The sequence below is a fragment of the Lissotriton helveticus genome, chromosome 6 (assembly GCF_964261635.1).
Source record: "Lissotriton helveticus chromosome 6, aLisHel1.1, whole genome shotgun sequence".
Lineage (NCBI taxonomy): Eukaryota > Metazoa > Chordata > Amphibia > Caudata > Salamandridae > Lissotriton > Lissotriton helveticus.
Window position 1 is genome coordinate 986,854,461 of NC_136067.1, and position 21,772 is coordinate 986,876,232.

Here is a 21,772-nt window from a genome sequence, read left to right on the forward strand (position 1 = left end):
CTATTCGCCTCTATAGGTCGGTTGGGCTTTCTTCAGGACCAGTGCAGGGTAGTGGATATAGTGAGAAAATGAAAAAAGGTATTTTGACCTGTTCCATTAGTCAGTGGGAGGTCGCATTGTACCTGCAAGAGAAATATATACGTACAAAAAAACACATATGGGGAGAGGGTAAGGGGAAAGACACACAGTTATGTACAAATAGTATAATTATCAAAATCTTGAAGATTTTGAAGAACACCTAAAAAATGGCAATACTTTATCCAGATTCATACTCGTATGGGGTGTCAACTCTCTCATCCTCATGCTTGTGGATGTTGATACATGCTGTGGAGGATACAGATATAATTAGTGTATTCACATGCTAGTGCAATTCACAAGTGAAAACCAATTCCATTCTGATAAGTTCTATACAGTGCGGCATATTGTGATGTGATTGTGACCATATATTCTTGGTGAACTGTTGGGTGTCTAAACATTCTTAAATTTTACTAAAGAATTATTGCTATAAATGGTCAAATGAAATATGCTCCAGAAGTGCGGTATTAGTATCTTGTTTTTTTTGTAATGATTATCGTTTTTTAGTTGTGGTAATGTGCATTGAGTTGTAGGCGCGGGTGGGGATATAAAATAACGTCGCTTGTTGTTAAGGCTCGTTGTTCCGAAACCTCATAAATATTGTTTTCTATTATTTCCTGCAGTGAGGCACTCCTTTTAGTGCCGCCGACCCGAAGAAAGTGCAACTCGCTACTTCGTGAGGTACGTTTAGTTTTGAACCCTGCCACCCGTTTTTACACTGCAGTAACAAAAACTTGACATGCCCTAAACGAGAGCAGTCTGAACAACGAGCCTTAACAACAAGCGACGTTATTTTATATCCCCACCCGCCAATGCAGCATTATTTGACTTTGCCGCAAGATTGGGTAACAGACCGGTGGCTGCTATGCTGAAAGTATACCGTGCCAAGAGCATTGCGATAGCCAGTTATGGTAGCGAGCTATGGGGACACTGTAATTTAGAGGTTCTTCAAGTGACCGAAAATACATTTTTAAAACAGCTTTTGTGTGTCCCACAGGGGACCCCAAATATGGTGGTGCACGAAGAAACTGGCACGCTATTCATTAGTGATTCACTGCCCTTACGGCCGCTCCTATTTTAGATGCAATGCTGGCTCAACAAACAGCTTGGTTCTTCTTAGAGAGGCATTGAGCCTGGAACACATGATCAAAAACCCCTGGATGAAATATCTTAAGACCAGTTTTAGCAAGGAGGGACGCCCGGATTTGTTCTCAAACCTGTCAGGAATCACCAAGAAGGACATTGTGTACATTAAACAGTCCTTTGCCATATGAAAAAGACTGGAAAGGGAGGAAAAGGAACTGTGTTAGCCCAATGCACGTCTTCAGATAACGCTTAAAACTACGCCCAGTGTAGAACCTTACCTGCTCTGGCCATTGTTATTGTTATTGTTATTGTTATTGTTATTTTAATTTTATACCGCGCCTAATCACCTGCAGGTCTCTAAGCGCCAGGAAAAGATGGTACAAGACAATAACACAACGGAATAGAAGCAGAGAGCAGCACTCAGTTATACCATGCTCAGGCTTCTCCTGAACAATAGCGTTTTTAGGCTCTTTCTAAATCTTAGGAGGTTTCCTTCCTCACGCAGCCCTCCGGGCAGGCTGTTCCACAGCTGGGGAACCAGCACTGAAAAGGCTCTCCCACCCTTCGTCGCTAGCCTATAGCGCGGGCAGGTCAACAACTGCGAGTCCGAAGACCGAAGTGTTCTCACCGGACAGTACAGCTGCAGGCGCTCTTTAATGTAGGCTGGAGCCATACCATAAATTGCTTTATGAGCTGTACACAAACTCTTAAATTCCACTCTTTCTTTAATTGGAAGCCAATGTAGGCTTTGTAGTAAAGGAGTGGCTTTAGACCTCCTCGGGAGTCTAAAGATCAATCGGGCAGCGTCATTCATTAAGACCTGAAGCCTGTTAGTAAGAGTTTTAGGTAGGCCAAGATAGAGAGCATTCCCATAATCGATTCTGGAGATCATTCATTAACGTCATACGAACGTTTTTTATTAACCAGGTTCCGGTTCATCTACTTTTAGCAGTCCCGAGGGGATGTCACAAAGGGACAGTGTTAGCAACCTGTGGCTGCGACAATTTGTCTCCACAGGATTTGCTGCACTTCGTATTTTTTTTGTAAATTTTACGAATTCCCCAGGGCTTTTTATCTTAAACCTCTTTTAAAAAGGCCAAATTTTGTTCAAGTTCGACCGGCCTTATTTTATTTACAATTGTTAAAACCTGACAGTACACCTTTTGTGATTGGATTCTTAAAGTGTTCAATGAAATATAGGAAATGCTTGGACCCCCAGTCTGTATAAAATTAATCCCTGGAATAAGGTTTATGTAAAGTGCAATAATGACGTGTAACGTGGAATTTTTAAATTGCGAATTCTTAATGTTTTTAACTATGAACTTTTATGGTTTTGTATATAAAAAAACCGAATAAAGTAAAAAAATATATATATATATACCCCATTTAATATAAAATGTCTAATGTTTTAAAAATGTACTTAATCTACAAGGCTGCTTCCTAAATTAGTTCATTATTGGACAGACCTAGTTACTCTCATCAGGTTTCTCATATAATAATGCATCTAGATGTGTTCATTCTCTTCTTTTCCTAATTGCTTTTACTATAAAGTGAATAACAGAATACACAGTTTTCATATTGTCCAGGGTACATAACATTTTTAAGGCATTAAAGTAACTCATTTGAAGCACTCATTTTTGAGGAACAAGTCAAGGAAGCACGTAAAACCATATATCACATGAAGAGCAAGGCCCCAACCGATTCACTTCTCAATTGCATAAAGCTGTACCTACTACACTGGCCCCTCAAATACCTCAGCTTTTTAACCCTATCCAACACAATATTATGACTTCCTCAAAAATGGTAGAAGCCCAGAACTCACTAATTTTGAAGCAACAATTGGATGCGGCTCTATGTGCCTACTCCGAGCCTATTGAACTCCCCTATTTCAATGTTAAATTATTTTCAAACATTCTTGCAATGAAGTTGGAAACTTTACTTCCATTGTTAATACACTCATACTAACCCAACTGTATCAAGTAGAGACAAACACTTCTAAACATTGGAAGAATGGTCCACCTGGTCAAAAAAGTCAAAAGAAAGGCTATGCCAACAATCTTGGCACCGCTCAACACTGAGAAAGGTTTTGTTCTGATAGACTGGTGTTTTTTGGTGGAGACTCTTCAATGGCTTGGCTTCTACCCAATATTTATAAAGATGTTACTGGAAGGATATCACTCTCTTACCTTTAAGGTCCAAACAAATGGGAGAAGGTCCAAACCCTTCCCATTGAGAACAGGAATGCAACATGGCTGCCTGCTCTCTCCCTTATTATTTGCCCTAAGCATTGCCCTTTGACTGGCCTACGCCTTACCTAATTAGTAACTAGTACATAATAAATCAGAAATTTAAAGCTCAGCAAGGAGTTTTAATGCCAACTCAACAATGCAGTAAAACAACTCATGCAGTCTCTACAGTTACAGGACAGCACCTGATGTGAGGATTACTCAAACACCTACTCTCAGCCTTAGGGAGACACTCAATTACTTACTCACTCACCCACAGAGACACACACACATCCATTCATAAACCCTCAAAAACACTCAAACACCGACTTACAGATCCCTCATATAGTCACAATACCTTTGTATATATCATACACAATGTTACCAACCTCGTGAATACACATACCTTTACAAGCATATTTTTAAAACTACATTGCAATTCAAATACGTGTAAAAAGAGTTAATTGATCAGCTTTTTTTCAGTTAGACTGAAGTTTACAGAGAACATTTAATAACTAAGCATATGAATGGTATACCACTCTCATACAAAGCAATCATTAATGGCAACCTTCTCAACTTTAAACTAAGAGATACTGTTGAAGGTAGCAAATCAGAACGTCTCTTTAATATTTTACTTTTGTTATTGTACTTCTCAATGGTCACTATTTCTTAACCCTCCCTTGCACTTCAGTAAAGAAGCCCAATCTGGTAGTGGTTTTAGGCATATTCGCAAATTGGTCATGACCCTCCGTGCAGCCCCCATGTCTCTTTGCAATTAATTTGTGAACATGTACGAGTCCAAAAATATATTTAGCTTCCTACTCTTTATACTTTGTAACTCCTCTAATGTTTATTACATACAGACTAAGAAAACAAATCCTCTATAATAATTAGTGTAAACCACTGTAATTTGAACAAACAGACTAGTCTGTTTAATGTCCTTCACCCACACTGAGTTTCCATAGCAACCCCCTTTAGAACACTCTTATGAATCAGTAGGTCACCTTCTAGACACAACACTTTACTGTCCAAAGCAGCTAAAGCAGGTGTGTTTGACTATTTGCAATTAAAAGCATATCCAAGAATGCCTTAATTTTTTTTTATTTTTACCAGAGCCAATCACAGACCTACTTACTTTTCCTTAAAATTCACTATCTAATTTTAGCTACCTGCATATTTGTACCATCCATTCAAACATGTCCTTTTTAAACCAGAACCTGGCATCTATTTTAACTGCCATTAATTTTGTAAACTGTCTAATTCTGCTCCAGCCTTCTCCTGTGTACTACTGCTCCTTCCCTTCAAAATGGTTAGAGTGTGGATTGTGGGTCATAGCTTTGTGTTTTGGGCTAGAGAGTGTGCTAGAAAGAGTGGCCTTGAAAGGCACTTTGGCTTGCCTAATGTGGGCATTACCTGTATTGGCCACTGAGGGTTAAAGTGGAATCAATTGCTGCCTTCGGTTGAAAGCATTGTGGATTGCTAACACCCTGACCTCATGATTGTGGCAATGACCTAGGCAAACTTACTAAGGTAGGGCGGTAAAACCTAATGAAGGATACTTTTGCTCAATTAATTGTACTTTTCCCTTAGACTGTCCTGGTATACTCCAGCATATGCCAAAGGCAGAAATGGAAGTGGTCAAATGAGTTCTGCCCGCAGTTAGACAAAGCCAGGAAACATGTCAATAAAACAGTTTTGCATTGCTTAGAGACCATAACATGGACTTTGTCTACAAGAACAAACTTGCGCTTTGACATTGAGGGTATATATAAAAGTGATGGAGTTCACTTAACAGAGAAATGCAGGAGAGTGTTCCTCAACAACTTGAAACTGTGTATCCTGTTTTATGTGTAGTTGTCATCTACACACACTAAATGCTAAGGCTGTTCTCAGAGCCACCCTTTTCCCAAACTCTGGTTCATTTCTTTTTAAATGCACTTTTCCAAATCTGTGAATACATCACAAATTCATAAAACAAAAGCATATATTCAATAGACATAGCCCATTAAAATTCACAACTATATAAGTGACTCTGTACATCTGAATGGGTGCGTTTGAGTCTGAATAAGGGGATGCATGAGTCTCCGAGTGGATTTGTGAGTGGTTGTTTGAGTGTCTGAGTGGGTCTGTGAGTGGGTGGATGAGTCTCTTAGTTGGTCTGTGAGTGGGTGTATGAGTTACTGAGTGGATTGGTGAGTGGGTGCATGAGTCTCTGGGTGCGTGCGTGGGTCTGTGAGTGCATGGGTCTCCGAGTGGGTCTGTGTGTGCCTGTGAGTGGGTGCATGAATGTCTGAGTGGGTCTATAAGTGGGTGTGCAAATGCCTGTGTGGTGTTGTGAGTGTGTGCATGGGTCTATGAGTGATTGTGAGTGGGTGAGAAGGGTCTGAGCAGCTATATGGGTTGGTGCATGAGTCTCTAAGTGGGTCTGTCAGTGGGGGCATGGGTGTCTGAGTGGGTCTGTATGTGGGTACATGACTGTCTGAGTTGGTCTCTGAGTGGGTGCATGAGTGCCTGAGTGGGTCTGTGAATATGTGTGTGATTGTCTGAGTGGGTATGTGAGTTGCTGTATGGGTCTCTGAGTGGATCTGTGAGTGGGAACATGAGTCTCTGAGTGGGCCTGTCAGTGGGGGCATGGGTGCCTGAGTGGGTCTTTGTGTGGGTACATGACTGTCTGAGAAGGTCTCTAAATCAGTGCATGAGAGTATGTGAGGGGTGCATGACTGTCTGAGTAGGTCTCTAAGTGGGTGTGTGAATGTTTGAGTGGGTGCTTGAATGTCTGACTGGATCTCTGAGGGGGTATATAAATGTCTAAGGGGTCAATGGGTGTGTGAGTGTCTGAGTGAGTCTGTGAGTGGGTGCTTGGGTCTCTGAGTGGGTCTGTAGGTTCATACAGGAGTCTCTGAGTGGGTCTGTGATTGGGTGCATGAGTGTCTGAGCACTCATTTACCCATTGATTCAACAATATCATTTGGTATATATATATATATATATATATATATATATATATATATATATATATATATATATATATATATATATATATATATATATATTTAACACTCATAATCTTTTTTTTAAACATGCACAGTCCATACATGATGTCATCAGTGATGTAATTTGAGATGTCATCAGTGATGTCATCAGTGATGTCACTGACCATGTCATGAGAGATGTGAAATGTGAGGTCATAAGCAGTGCACATCAGGGGCATGAGTTATAGTTAGCTCAGCTAACTATGATTGCTGCATTTCATTAGTTTTGTATGACTGAAACCTGAGCCTAACTAATGCGTTCCTGTAACCTTTGTTTTTTTCAGTGAATTTCTAAGGTTTTTTTTATTCCATTTCCTAACTATAACATCTATGTAATCTTTGTTTTTTTATGTGAATTTCTAAGGTTTTTTAAAGGCAAATTCCTAACTTTAACACTCCTTCTGGTGCACTACTAGTTGAAGGACGAAGTCCCCATGGCACTTGAGGGTCCATGGAGGCCAACTACCCCTCCCCTTCACCTACAGTAAGTCCCACACAGCTGGATTGCTGACCAGTTGTCAGAGACCACAGCCCCTTTCTTCAACACTCTACAAACACGCCTCTTGGTGTACTCCATTGTTGGGGGAAGCAGTCAACTTTAGTCCTGAGGCCCTCAGGAGTAAAGTGGAATTTATTCTCCAACCAGTAGCGAGCCAAGAGGCACATTGGCAGAGTGGTAGAGAAAGGGGGAATGGCCTCCAAAAATTCTCAGCAATCCCGCTGTCTGTAACTTCTTGGAGATAATACAAGGGTTTCTGGACCCCAATGGCTCTCAGCACCTGAGGGGACTTTATCACCCAACCCCCACTGTGCCAGGAGGCACATTTTCAGAGTGGTGGTGAAGGTGACTTGCCAGAGTGTTTTTTTTTCTTTTTAAGGGAAGGGGGGTGCATGATCCCCCTTCCCTGGGCAATTTTCGGCCCGTGGAACTCATCCCCTGGGCAATGCCTTTAAAAAATATATATATATTTTAAAGGAGGGGAGCAGAGAAGCCCCACTCCCCTGCCATTTTCATCCCTGTTAACCCCATCCCCCGGGACCTGCCGCTTTCCCTATTTTTTTATTTTTTTGAAAGAGGGATGGGCCCCGCTCCTAGGCTGAGCCCCATCCCCCAGAGCCTGCCATTTCCTTTTTTTTTTTAAATAGGTGGGGCACCTACCCTGGCTTATTGTGACCATGAGGACCCTATCCCCCAGGACCTGGCCTTTTACAGATGGGGTGGTTGGCACCCACTCACTAATGGGACTGCGGTGGTAGCCTAAAGGTCCCTGTAGTCTCTGCTGGCTCCCTGCCTCCAGCGGGAGCCGGCACTGCTTTGAGATTCAGCTAGCTGCTAACATGCAGCTGCCTAGATCCCAAAGCAATGTCTGTTTCCATGCTTGCTTAACAGCGGACAAGGAAACAGGCATGCTTTGCTTTCAGCAAGTGAGACCTTTTTGTGGTCTTGCTTGGTGAAAGCAGAGCACCTGTTTGCTATGTCTTGGGGGGAGTGGTGCTCCCGCCAAGCCATAGTAAACTACAATGTCCCAGTTGTAGGCACCCTGGGACATTGCTGGAACTGGCCCAGGGGGTGGTGGCCTCCCTTTTTTCTTCAAATTTGCCCAGGGAGGAGGTGGTCCCCAGGGCCAGGGGTCTGCAATGGACCCACTCAATTATTCTATTTGTGCCTCGGATAGGGGGCAGTCCCTGGGGCTGCAGGGGCCTCTCTTGCTTAAAAACATAATAATAAAGTATGTGTCCTGGGAAGGGTGACAGTCCCCTGGGCAGGGGGGGCCAGTAGACTCCTAGCTTTAAAATTAAATCTAGCTCCGGGGAGGTGGCGGTCTCCCGGGCTGCGGGGGGGGGGGTTGTCCCTGCGTCTTAATATCTCTAGCCCCGGGGAGTTGGGGGACCCCGGGGATGCGGTGGACCCATGCAGTTCCTCCCACAGCATTACACATAATTATTTAAACTTGCCCCCGGGACTGGGTCCACCCGGGGCCTAGATTAAATGAAGCACAAAATGATTTTTGTCCCTTGGGGGTCCCAAGAGGCCTAGTGGGTCAGGGTGTTTCTACCCTGCTCCCTTTTTAAAAAAAAATGTTTTCTTGTGACTAGGTTCAACTGAGTCACAAGATGGCTGCCAACACTTCCTAGTTTGATATCATTAGTGATGTCATTTGAGTTGTCATGTGTGATATCAGTGACGATATCATGAGTGATGTATTATGTGAAGTCAGAAGCAGTGCATTGTGGGGATTATTAATAATATTATCATTAAGATTTGTAGAGTGCAACAAATCATCCCATCAGGGATCTCTCAGCGCCTTTGGCTGCACAGTTCTGGTAGCTATGGCAGAGTTGCGATTAGAACATCAAGGTTTTTTAGCTGCTTCTAGAACTGCACCAGAGTTGTGCAAGCTTACATCTCATCCGCCAGTCGGTTCCAATGGAGAGGGGCTAGATGAGAAAATGAGTGCCCTCCCATTTTGGCTTCCCTAATTTTGCAGGGACAGAGCAAATTCCGGTTTCTAGATCTAAGTAAGCAAGCTGGGATATAAGGAGTTAACTTGTTCCTTAGATACACTGGGTCCCCTGCAGTGCTTTAAACACAGTCGTCAAGAGCTTAAAGACTGCTCTCTTCCTCATGGGCAGCCAGTGCAGAAGTTACAAGAGAGGTCGTGATGGGGTACGTACTGGTTTGTTAAGGACCATTTGTACCGCTGTGTTTTGCACTACTTGTAGCCTAAATGCGAGATCCTCCCTGATTCCTACTGGTAGTGAATTACCGTAGCCTAGTCTACTAAATAGTAGTGCCTGTACTAATGGCTTTCTGCCCTCCAAAGGGATCCACGGAAAAATCTTCTTCAGCATACGCATAATAACAAAGCAAGCATCCGAGACTGATTTCACATACTTCTCCAACGATAGCTTGTTATTGAACATGATTCCCAGGTACTAGGTTCCTCCCCAAGTTCCACCGGCCACCAATCTGAGGACCATAACTCTATAGCCTTCCCAAATAAGAGAATCTCAGTTTTATTGGAGTTTAGCTGAAGGAAATTCTTGCTCATTCACGTGGCAATTTTCAGTATGCAGGACTTAAACTTTGCTCTGGTTTCTGCAGGGTCCGTCTCGATAGGGATTATCACCTGTCGTCCGCATACAAGATTGTCTCAAAACCACAAGATCTTATGATGGCAGCTAGTAGAGCTACATAGATGTTAAATAAGGTAGGGCTTAACATGGAACCCTGAAGGACCCCCTTGTCCACTGCGATGGTCTTAGATACAAATGTGTCTAATTGGACACATTGTGTTCTGTTTTAAAGGAAGCTCTGTAGCCATGTCCAGGCTAAATCTTTGACACCAATCTCTCGCAGCCTATCCAACAGGACAATGACAGATGGTGTCAAAGGCTGCCAACAGATCTAGGAGCACCAGCATAGTGGAAATCCCTCTATCCAGTGACATCCTGATAGGATCTGTGACCTCCACCAAGGCCGCATCAGTGTTATAGCCTCAACGGAATCCTGATGGGAGGGGTCCAATGAAAACTATGCTGCTCCAGATAGCCGGTAAGTTGTTGTTTTATCAGTGTCTCCATGACCTTGGAACAGCATGGAAGGATGGAAATTGGTCTATAGTTTTGCATGTCCGCCGGGTCTGCCAGCGCCTTCTTCAGCAGAGGTTTTATATGCACTTCCTTCCATTTCCTTGGAAATGTGGCCGTAGCCAAAGAAATTTTACATTCCTCCGCTAGTGAGGGGGGTAGAATTGTAGCAAGTTCTGCCATTATGAATGACACAGCCGGGTTTGTAGGTGCACCTGATTTTGTTCCAACCAACACAGCTTCCACTTGCTCTGTGGTGATAGTTGTGAAGGAGTCGAGCCTGGGTAGTGAAGGATCCCACCCAGGGGCGCCAACCCCTACAATACTTCATCTACTGCCAGGGAGCTGTAGATTTTATCAATCTTTTCCTTGAAGTGATTTGCTAAATCATCACACAGCATTTGTGCAGGGGGAATAGAAGGAGTATTTACTTTAGGGTTTGTAAACTCCTTAAGTATCCTAAAGAACTCCTTCAAGGAGTTATTTGCCTCTCGTATTCGCGTGCCTAAATGGTCTCTTCTCGCTGTATTACAGCTTTTTAAATAAGCGTTGTGTGACAATAAATATTTATTTTCTACACAGGGCATCTTTCTTTTTTAATACTTCCTGAGTACCAGGGGGCTGATACAGCCCTATCCTGTGTGCACTCTGCTCTAAGTGGAGCAATGCTATTTAAGGTGTCACTGATGGAAGCCTCCCATCTGTCTAAGGCTTTGTCACTTACTACCCCTCTATCAGATGAGGGGGGTCTAAAAGCCCAAATAAACGCCGCAGAGGTGACTTTCCTCCAAGCTCTGCGAGGATTCACTCTTTGTTGGGGCTGGCTATCTCTATCTGCCCTGCTAAAGGCAAATTTGAGTGCAAAGTGATTGGTCCAGGTTAGTGCCCACGGAAATTCTACTGATAGACCTATGTTTGAAAAGATGTTGTCCAGGGTATGACCTGCGAGGTGAGTAGGTTCATGAATTTTTGGAGAGAGACCTAGCGACTCCATGGCCAACAGTAAGCATTCTGAGTCTGTGTTGGAGGGGTCGTCTAAGTGATGATTAAAATTCCCGACCAGAAAAAAGAATTCGGATTGCAGGATATACAGGGCGAGGGTCTCCAGGAATAAAGTGTAAAAATGTATTTGCTTTCTCCTGGAGGATGATACACTACAGCTCCCATCCTGCTGGCCCCTTTCAGAGACTCTAACCGAAACACCATCAGTTCCATACCGTCCGTCAACACTGTGTCAAGTGTTTTGATGTAGTGTGGGGCGCGTGAGGCTATAGCCAGGCCCCACCTCTTGTTCACCCTGTCTAATCCCATGACGGGACACTCCTCAGGGAACGCGATAACCAAGACTGGTGTGGAGTGACATGGCAACCAGGTCTCGGATATGAGACAAATATTCGGCTTCAAATCCTCCAGCAAGTCCCACAATTCAGTGGAATGCTTAGGAATAGATCTGGAATTTATATACATGCCCTGGAAGAGCTCCTGTACTGCCTTCCCCTGGGTATTCTTCCCAGTGCTTAGTAATTTTTTGGCTTGATTGCTTTGGGTCTGAAAGTGGAGGGGTCAACTGTTTGCTGGGAATGTGTCGCCACCCACCCACGTTGACCACACCTCATACCTGGTGTCTCCATTTCTTCTGAGAGCTCTCCCACACAGCCCATGCCCAAAGTGTTCACCCTTATATTCAGCAGCATCGCCTTTGAGTACATTAAGACAGTCATCTTTTGCCTGTTAAAATGGGCAGAGTTCCTGCCAGCCGGCAGCATCCAGGCACGGATGGGTGCAGACGGGCTTGCCTTAGGCATGTCCGAGCACGCAATGAATCTATGCCTTCGGAGTTGGCATCTAGAGCGCTAACGGCTCAAAATGGCCACCAAAGTCAGGTCGGCAGTTCCACTAACAGACGGCCTCTCTCCACTCAATCGGCCGTTCGTAGATGCGACTGCGGTGGACTGGAGAGTTGCCCAAACCACATTAACTTTCCCCATACAGGTTTTACAAAGAAACTCACAATGAAAACAAATTAAAATCGATGAGAGCAAGGTTATTAAAAACACAGGCAGTGCATGTCTGTCTGTTACCGCAGAGTATGCAATACCCTTGATGTAAGTTATAGTTAGCTCAGATAATTATAACCTCTGAATTTCTATGATTTTGTATGAGTGAAATCTAAGCCTTACTATAACATCCCAGTAACCTTTGTTTTTTTTCTTTGAAATTATATGCAAACACACATAGATATATAGATATATATATCAAACAATTACTGCAATAAAGAAAATATATATATATATATACACAGATGCATATATATAAAAAAATATATATATATTTAAATATATATGTATACATATATTGTTTTTTGCAGTAATTGTTTTAAATATTTTTAAATGTAAGAAGTTGGGATATTAGTTGAATGAGTGCAAACCCTCCTTAAATATTAATCACAAAACTTGTCAGGGTGAACCACAGTAGTCACTAAGTAAGCTTGTGCTACACCCTCTTGTAGCTTGGGAAAAAACAGTCAGACTTAACTTATAAGCAATGTGTACAGTATTTATTCAGAAATCAAACACAACACTAGAAAAAACAAATCCCAATTTAGAAAAATAGAGTAAATGTTAGTAAATAACATGACTCCAAAACAGAAAAATCAAATAAATTGAACTGGAATTATTCATCTGTATAGTTTAATATTCCAATTAGTGGCAAAAAGTATTAAACACCAACCACGGCCATCTGGTTGCGCTTGACCGGGACAAAATCAAACATTGAGCCTGACCCCTATGGAATGCTAGTTTGATACAGGAACCAGGCTCATCGCAGTGAAATCGTCCTTGTAGTTCAAACAGGAGGTCAGTCAAATGACCCTTGGAATCATTTCTGGGGTCCTGTGTTCAAAGCAATCAGGTCCAGTCTTCCTTCAGGATTAAGACAGAAGACACTCCTTGTTCTCATTTTAACAAGTCCTGGAGTGTACTGATCTCACTTTAACTAAATGGATAAAAGTGCACCCCTACCCACTTTTGCAGCAATTTCTGTGTGTTTTACTGTAAACTATCCCGTTATACCATATTACCATTTTCTGACTAAATACACAATGGCAGATCCCTTCTTCCCCTAGTCAGAGCTTCAGGTGCACACCCAGAGGTGTGGCTATGATAATGGGCATGCCATCCCTTGTGGAAACTCCAAACCAGTACAGTGGCAGCTTCCCCCTTCCACTGGCTTTTGGAGCCAAGCTGACTGGAAAGACAAAGGAGGGCAAGATACATCTGCCAGTAACACAGTAAGTACTATTTGAAGCTCAGAAATTGACTGGGTACAACTCTCCACGCCATCCTGCTCAAGAATGGAAATTACCTCTCCACTACAAAGACTCTTGTCCACTGTTAGGAGCAATCCACATCTCACCACAGGGAAGCCATTCACCAATCATATGACACTGGATAATAGAAGAAAGACAAATTTTGCTTAGGCAGGAAAATGACAACCTTCTAAAAGTATCAGGGTCAAAATAGTAATATAAAAAATGAACTTCACCATTAAGGTGGATTTCAAATTTCCATTCCAATGATTCGTTAAATCATGCTTTTACCTGTGCCCAGGCTGAAGTTAAGTATGATAAATTGGAATTATTAAAGCCAGTGTTTTTCCACGGGAGACTCAACCTTGTTACAGTGTACATGGTTTTAGAGGTTTTTCATTGTCAGGACATGTAAACTTTAATCACACATGTCCTACCTTTTAAATACCATGCACCCTGATCTTTAGGCAGTTAGGGCCTACCTATGGGTGGCTTATAATCATTCAAAAGAAAGGTTTAGGCCTGGCAATAGGTTTATTGTGCCTTGTCAAAATGGCAGTTGAAAACTATACACCCACTTCGCACGGGTTCGCCCGGAGGCAAGCTTACAACATTAATGAGTGGCACAATGAGCGCTTAAGCCCACTTGCTGCATTTCATTAACAGGTCTTAGGTCTATGGTGTGCCATTGACTAGGGACTTATAAGTAAATTAATGTTCCAATTTGGGATATGGCAACTATCCCATCTTAAATGGTCGAGCTGAGAGACAACATTAGAAGCTTGAACATTGGGGACTATGGGGAACGCCAAGGACACTGCAGCCTCTGCTGGTTCCCCAGCCAGTCCCTGTTGTGGTGCTGGCAAGTGCTGGTTCTTTAACTTTAGCCCCATCTGGGCGAGGGTAGTATTTTTGTCTGTTTCTGCCCAGGCAAGAGCAAAGTTGTGTAACCTGCCCTTGAGAGTGTGGGCTGGGTATGTTCACATTCTCTCAGGCAAAGAACTGCAGTGTTCCAGGGGATGAGGTCCCCATAACTCTGCAGCAGTCATTGGGCCTGATGTACAGCCCCTCACAAAATTAAAATCATGACCCCAGGTGATGGGGTCTTCCAGTTGTCTAGGAGGCTTAGGAAGGAGGGGCGGCATGCTACTCTCCAAAAAAAAAATATATTGGCCTCCAGTGATGGAGCCCTTGGAGACTCGAGAAGGCCTGAGAAGGATGGCTGTGTGCTGTCAAATATAAAATAAATTTGAACCTTAATATCTGAAAAACTACTTGGTGGATTTACACCAAATCGCAAAACGCACACTTTCTGGACCAAGATCTACCTTTTGTGTCATTTCATTCATCCGTGTTTTTTCGGTATCGCTGTTCAATGTTCCTGTGGAAAATTGCATGGGGAAGATGTGTTTTGAGCCTGCCCCTTTTTACTTGGCCCCCATTTGATGGATCACTCAAAAACTTACCAGGAAGGAGCTGAACTGGATGAACTTTATTTTTGGAAAGTTTTGTGAAGATGTGTCAAACAGTGCCAAAGAGCAAAATAAACGTTTTTCCTATTGAACGTAGATATATATACATGGATTTAAGCCTACACATTTTTAATGCTATTCTAATCTACAGTTTATTTAATTTACGCTTAAAGTTGTGAGTCATTCAGTATTTTGGTTCTTGATGTTTTTGTTGGGATACTTTTATATTGAAATATTTTTGTTCTCACTTTTTCATTATATAAGCTACACACCTAGGGCCCTGATTACAATGACGGGCAGACTTCAGTCCATCCGACACCTTCTCGATCCTGGGACTGACCGATCTTAAGTCGGTGGTCCCGACCAGGTCATTATCGAACACTGATTGGTCACATGCTCCCTTTTCCCAATGGGAGCTCTTGGTATGGCCATAAACCAGTCATAACACAAGCTTCCTTTGAGAAAAGGCAGTGCAGTTCATTCCTGCACCTCATGGCACGCACCGCAAAGTACCTGCCATAACATGCAGGGATCAACAGCGGGCATCCAGGGCACCCCAACCGGAGTACAAGCACAAGCGGGCCTGCTGGGGGCCCCCAAACACGCTTCCCGACAAGGACATGGTTTCCATGTCAGACAGGCCAGCATGGAATCCATGCCGGAAACCATGCATAGTAATCCCAAGGGCAGAAAGGCCCATCCTTGAGATGATTGGCCATTTCCGAATGCTGGTCAGGCTCTAAGAGCCCATCGGAAGCCTGCAGGAATAACCCGCCGGTTTACTTTTGGACCACCTTAATGATAATTAGGTGGTCAGAAAGTGAACCGTGGAGCCGATTAAGATGCGGCCCTTAAGGCTCCGACCGCCTGTCAGAGCCGTAATGGGCCACATTATAATCAGCCCCCAAGTATCTTCGAATAAAGTCAGCTTCTATTTGCTACCTGTGATTCCCTGTTACCTGTATTATAATCCATATATTTTGTTTAATCTTTTAGGCTTCATTGCATCCTATTTTGGTGTTTAAAATACCTCTCATTGGAAAGGTTTTTTGCTCATTTTCAGCCATTTTCATGTTCATTTACTAACTCCAAAACGTGACAATATATTGAATACTAATTTATGACATGTCATTAAAGTTTCTCATTTTTGGGACTGTTCTTGCAATCAAGATTTAATGGGCCTTTTAATATTCACAGCATACATTTTGAAACAATGACCTTTTTAGCATACTTATATAAAGCCTGGTCTATCTCATTTAAGGATGCTCTGTAATGTTGCTTTTGATTTTTCATTACTTGTCAGTTGAGGCACAAATGTATGCTAGTTTGTTTAGTACCAAAGAATGTTTGTGGTTTTTCTCCTTGTGTTCTTGTTTTGCTATAATTTCCTTAATGTTAACAATGTTTGAAATGAGAACAGTAGAATTCAATGAAGAATACTTTCAAGTCGGGTTGCAAAGCAAGAAATCACCAATATTGAAATATAAACCATTTGATTAGAAGGCTGTCAGGAAACCCTCTTCATATTCACAGGTCATTCATTTTTTTTGTTTTTACACGTTCTCAAATTTTAATGGGGTACGGTTGTGATGCCTTATAAAAGATTTTCTTTGTGTATCCACAATTGTGACATTTCTGCCGCATCTTTTCCTTCTCCACAACATATTGCTGATCTATTGAAAAGCATTGTTATAAATACCTGAATTAGGAAAACATTTTTCTTCGGTTAAGAAATCACATATAGTATAAAAATGCTATCTCCTACTTTTGGGTAGAGGATTGTAAACCATTTTAAATTTGCATGATCAACTTGAGCACAAACATACTTTATTGCTGTGTCTCAGAACTTGTGGGTCAGGGTAATTTTGGCCCACCTGTGCCACTAAAGCAAGAACCATACCCCTCCCAGGGGAGAGTCCACCTCACCTTTACTGGCATCCCTTTACACTGAAATAAAACCGCTTGACAACGCGCTCTGGTGCCTTAAAAGGTCACAGTTTATTAAAACATCATATGGTTATACATTTGCAATTCACTGTTTATTCACAATATCCATGATAACTCATACTTTATTGTCTTTGCAAATGTTACTAAAGTTCATAAATTATTGCTATGAGCTCCCGGATAGTCTATAAGTGGGAGGGCCTGAGTGCCATGTGCCCTTTTGATTGTGGCTTTCACGCTTCAACATGCTACCAAATTGGTGGGTATCCGTCAGGACCTGCCCGGCTGCAAGTGCCGTTCCGCTTTGCCCTGGACCTTTTGCAGGCCCCTCTCTACTCCTCCAGGGGGCCCTGCCGTAGGGCATCCCAAGGACCCCGTGTGAGTCATTCCTCTATTCTGCCGGAGCTGCACCCTGACCTTCTACTTCCTAAGTCCCCTGCAATGAGGCATACCAAGATTCCTGTGGGAGCATCATATCTACTCTGCCATCGGCTTTGCCCCGCCCTTAGCTACCTCAGTGCCCCTACGTGAGGCATCCCAAGGACACTGTGTGAGGCTTCAATCTACCGCTAGCATTTTTGTCTCTCTTTTTTCTAATTTTGCTAAGATTCTTCCACCACGCTACCTACAGTTTCCCGAACGGAGGGAGCTCCCCCTTCGCTCCTTGCTCCCCTCCCTTTTACGAGAAACCCATCTGCTCGAGTACCCCTACGATGTTCAGCAGGAATATATCCATCCCTACCCCTGTCAGGTGTACTCCCTCTTCTAGGTGGTAGCCTGGGGACCTTAAGTTAATGAACCTGTGTCTCACGAACCCCCAGCTGTTGGCCCTACATATTTTGGCCATGGTGATGTTCAGTTTACGCCTAGATTTCTTCACCACCTCCAGTTCTAGTGCCCCTCTCCATGCTCTGAGCACTATTATCTCTGAAAAGAGAATTTCTGACCGTCTTACAAGCCTGGCTAGAGCTGCTAGGCCGGCCTGCATTTTCTCCAGGTGCCCTCTCCTGCCTATGGCAGCCAGGTCGTTTCCCTCCAGGTGGATCACTACCGTGTCCGGTTCGCCACCTTCTCCCAATGCTTCCCGCGCCGCGGGGAGCAGTGGATCTCATTTCATTCCTGAATGGCCCAACCAGTTTATTTCGGTGTCCCGCAGCTAAATTCCTCTGATCTTGCGTCTAGCTTCTGCCCAGCGCTGTGCTCTTGTTAAGTAGGAGTGCCCTATGATCCGGACCTTCTTCCTCCGCTCCATCAGACCTGAAAAGGGTGGAGAGACTGGACTTAGTATAGCGTGGGGCATATATATCGCTTAAAAGCTTCGGATGCCCATCGTCCTATTCTCTTTATTTGTTCAGCTCCTAGCCCTAGCTCTGCCACCGTGGTGGCTGCCCCTATCCGGAATCAATGGGAACCGAAAGACTTTGCTGGGAGCCCCATTCTTTCCAGTGACCTTCTCATCACTGCTATGAATTGGAACCAGCTCAAATATGACCTGTCCCTGTGTACCAAGAGCAGCCTTTGCTTGTGTGACCCAAGCTTCATGTATTTTTGAACTAGACAGAGGTGTCCCTGATGCAGTTTATCCTGGTCCACTTTCCCCTCCTATTTGGTCTGTTTTCGATCACTGCAGGAGGATTCATGTGCCCTCCCCCAGCTCCATATCAGCCCAACCTCTGCATGGTGTAACTGGGTTGTCTACCGCTGGTGCCACCCACTCGCTGACCCTGTATGCCCCAAAGAAGGCCAGCGTGAAAGCTGCCTTAAAGAGTGTGACCTCTACCCCTTGTGCATATCACTTCCCGAGCCCTTAGCATACGCTGTAGTGTTGTAAAGTGAATAGGGGGCCTCCTGTCCTTCCTTACCTGTAGTAGCCTGCCCCAGCCTTTCAATACCATCCTACATCGGAAGCACCTTGTTGGATTTTCCCTGCTGCCATCTTTGTATAGTATGCTGCGGTGTTAAGGTGGGCCTGGGCCCAGGCCTTTGTCTTCCCCGCTAAGAACGCCCATTCTATGAAACCAAGGATGACTTCCTGTTCTGCTAGCCGGCCCCCTTGACCCTTGTTATGACAAAAAAAGTTGCCCAGCACTTACGATAGAGGTGCACCGTCTTTGTGGCGAGCGCACTGTCCAATAAGTTCTCTATCCCCGGTTCACCCATGCCCATGATTCTTCCAGCACAGGGGTCATCCCTTGGTCCGCATTCATGGCAAGCTCTCGGAATCTGCCCCACTGAAAACAAGAAATGGCATCCGCAATTGAGTTGTCTACCCCTGGGATGTGTTGAGCCCTAAGCAAAATGTTTGCCTTTAACTAACTAGCTACTAGTGTACGCAGCGGGTTAACCACTGCAGGGCATTTTGCTGTGCCCATGTTGATCGCCTGCACTACCGTGTGGTTGTCTGACCAAAGAACTGTTTGCTTGTTGGCCAGCCTTTGTATCCATATGTGGATTGCTAGCACAATTGGGAATAATTCCAGTAATGATATGTTAGCAGTAATCCCTGTTGTTTTCCAGCTCACTGGCCATGCCCCGGTTGTCCATGCTCTGCCTAAGATTGTCCCAAACTCGAACCCTCCTGTAGAGTCTATGAACAGTTCTACTTGGTCGCTTGCACCCATGGTTCTCGCCACATGAGGGTTTTGTTGAATTTCTTTCAGGAACGTTTCCCATTGAACCAGGTCTTCTTTCACCCCTTGTGTGAGGTGTACCCGGTGGTGCTTCTGCATCATTCCTCTGATCATCCAGGCTAGGCTTCTCGCGAAAGCGCGCCCGCGGGAATGACCCTCGTGGTGAAATGCAACTTTCCTAGCAGCTGCTGTACTTCACCTACTGTCACCTTTTTCTGTTGTCTCAAGCGGCCAATGATCTGCCCTAGATCGGCCACCTTCTCAGGAGGTAGCCTGCACGTCCCAGCCTGTGAGTCTAGCTCTATCCCGAGGAAGAACAGTTTTGTTGTTGGGCCCTCTGTCTTGTGGTGGGTGAATGGGACTCCTAGTTCTCGTGCCAAGTCCATGAATTTGTGGAGGAGGTTTGTGCATTTGCTTGAAACCGCCCTGCCGATGAATAGGAAGCCATCTAGGTAGCTGACCCTACCTCCTGCTGGGGCCCGTGGGTGCAGTTTCCACTTCAGGAAAACGCTAAAGGCCTCAAAGTAGGCGCATGATATGGAGCAACCCATTGGAAGGCATTTATCATAGTAGTACTGGCCATCCAAATGGAACCCAAACAGTGGGTAGCTGTCTGGATGGACTGGCAGGAGCCGGTAGACTGATTCTATATCAGTTTTTGCCAGCAGAGCCCCACTGCCTGCTTTTCTAACTAGGTCAACCGCATCATCCACTGACCGGTATGCCACAGAGCAACTCTTGAGGTCAAGCCAATCGTTAATGGAATCAACATGGGGTTGAGACAGATAGTGTATTAGACAACGTTTTCCTGCTTCCTTTTTGGTACCATGCCCAGGGGGGACACTACCAGGTCCTCTAAAGGGGGGGATGTGAATGGGCTTGCGACCCTCCCCAGCTGCACTTCTTTTTCCACCTTCTATATTGCAGCCTCTGGGTTCTCTCCAATTGATTTCAAGTTTTTTCTCTCCCTGGCTCCCTTTTAAGCGATGGGAAAACCTGCTGTGAAATCGTCAGCTAATCTTTGTTTGTTCGCTGTTTTGTTGTAATTTCCTAATAAATATAGTAGTGTGATTATTTTTATAGGTGTGGGAAGGAGGGCGTGTCCCCCATCCACCTTCCCTCTGCCCTTCAGTGGGGCTCCCTGCTTGCTACTTTTTTGGGCCCCCGTTCTCTTGGCCCCTGTCCCTTGGTTCTGCTTGCAGCTTACCGCGGTGTGGCTTCCCCAACATGACCCACATGAGTGCTTGAATCTGCATGCCGCCCCCACTTACATTTGTCTTGTCGAATTTCCAACAGGACTTCCCATATTTCCCACCGCTCTGGCTTTTCCCTTTGAAGGCCTGTCCTTGTCCCTCCTGTTTTCCCTTACTCTAGTAAGGACACAAATTGGGCTCCCTCATGTTGACCCCTTCTCTGGCAGCTTCCATGTGCATTGTGAACCCCTCCATGTCTTGGCAATCCCATTTCAACACAGGCCAAGTCTGCATCTTTTCCCTGAAACCATCATCGTATTTCAGCCAAGCATCCCCCTGGTATTGTTGCTGGGCGTCGTGCACCTTTTGTTCATATAGAATGAGTGCCGCCACACTTTGTGGGAATTTTTAAATGAACACACATGCTAGGGTCCTAAAAGCCCTCAGCCAATTCTTCAGAGACCTTTCCACCCTGGGTTTACACCTGTCTCTCCTATCATCGTCTTTTTTGTCCTGTGCTGTCAGGTCCATGCCTGTCTTGCACATTTCTAGTAATGAGAAAATATCTATAAATTCTTTTCTCCAGATTCTCTCCTTTACTGCCAGCAGGATGAGGTTGGCTAAACCCAGGAGTTTTGTGGTTGTCGGGAAGTCCCCTGGGGAGTGGTGTATATATTCACTGGCCGGGTTACCCTGTGGGTATGGGCCTTCACCCGTTCCCCCTGTCCCCATGACGTGCCCTCGGGGGGTGCCCCTCCCCCTTCTGTTGAGATCCTGGGCCCTCTTTCCTTGGCTGGCTTCACCTCTTGGGCATTCTCCTGAGCCTTGCCTGTTAATTTTTTGGGGTCCCCCCTGGTCCTGTTCTGTTGTCCGTCCCCTAGCTTGTCTAATTTTTCCAGATGTTCCATTGAGGTCACCCCCCAAAGGTGGATCCCACCCTGTGCCATTGCCACCAGGGCAACCAAGCCATGGGGGGCCTTACCCTGTCCCTATACTGCTCCCTTGAAGCCCTGCTGGTGACTCCCTTGCCCTCTCTGCCATGGAGGTGGTAGTGGCCAGGGCACCCCATGGTTGAATATTCACCCCTAGCTGTGTCCCATAGATCACTAAGGGCCCTGGTTCTCCCTCCATTGTTACTGCACCCTGCACCCCATTGCGCCTTCCCTTTGTGCACAATGCTTACCACAGTCATCGTCCATTGCATTGCTCCTCCCTCT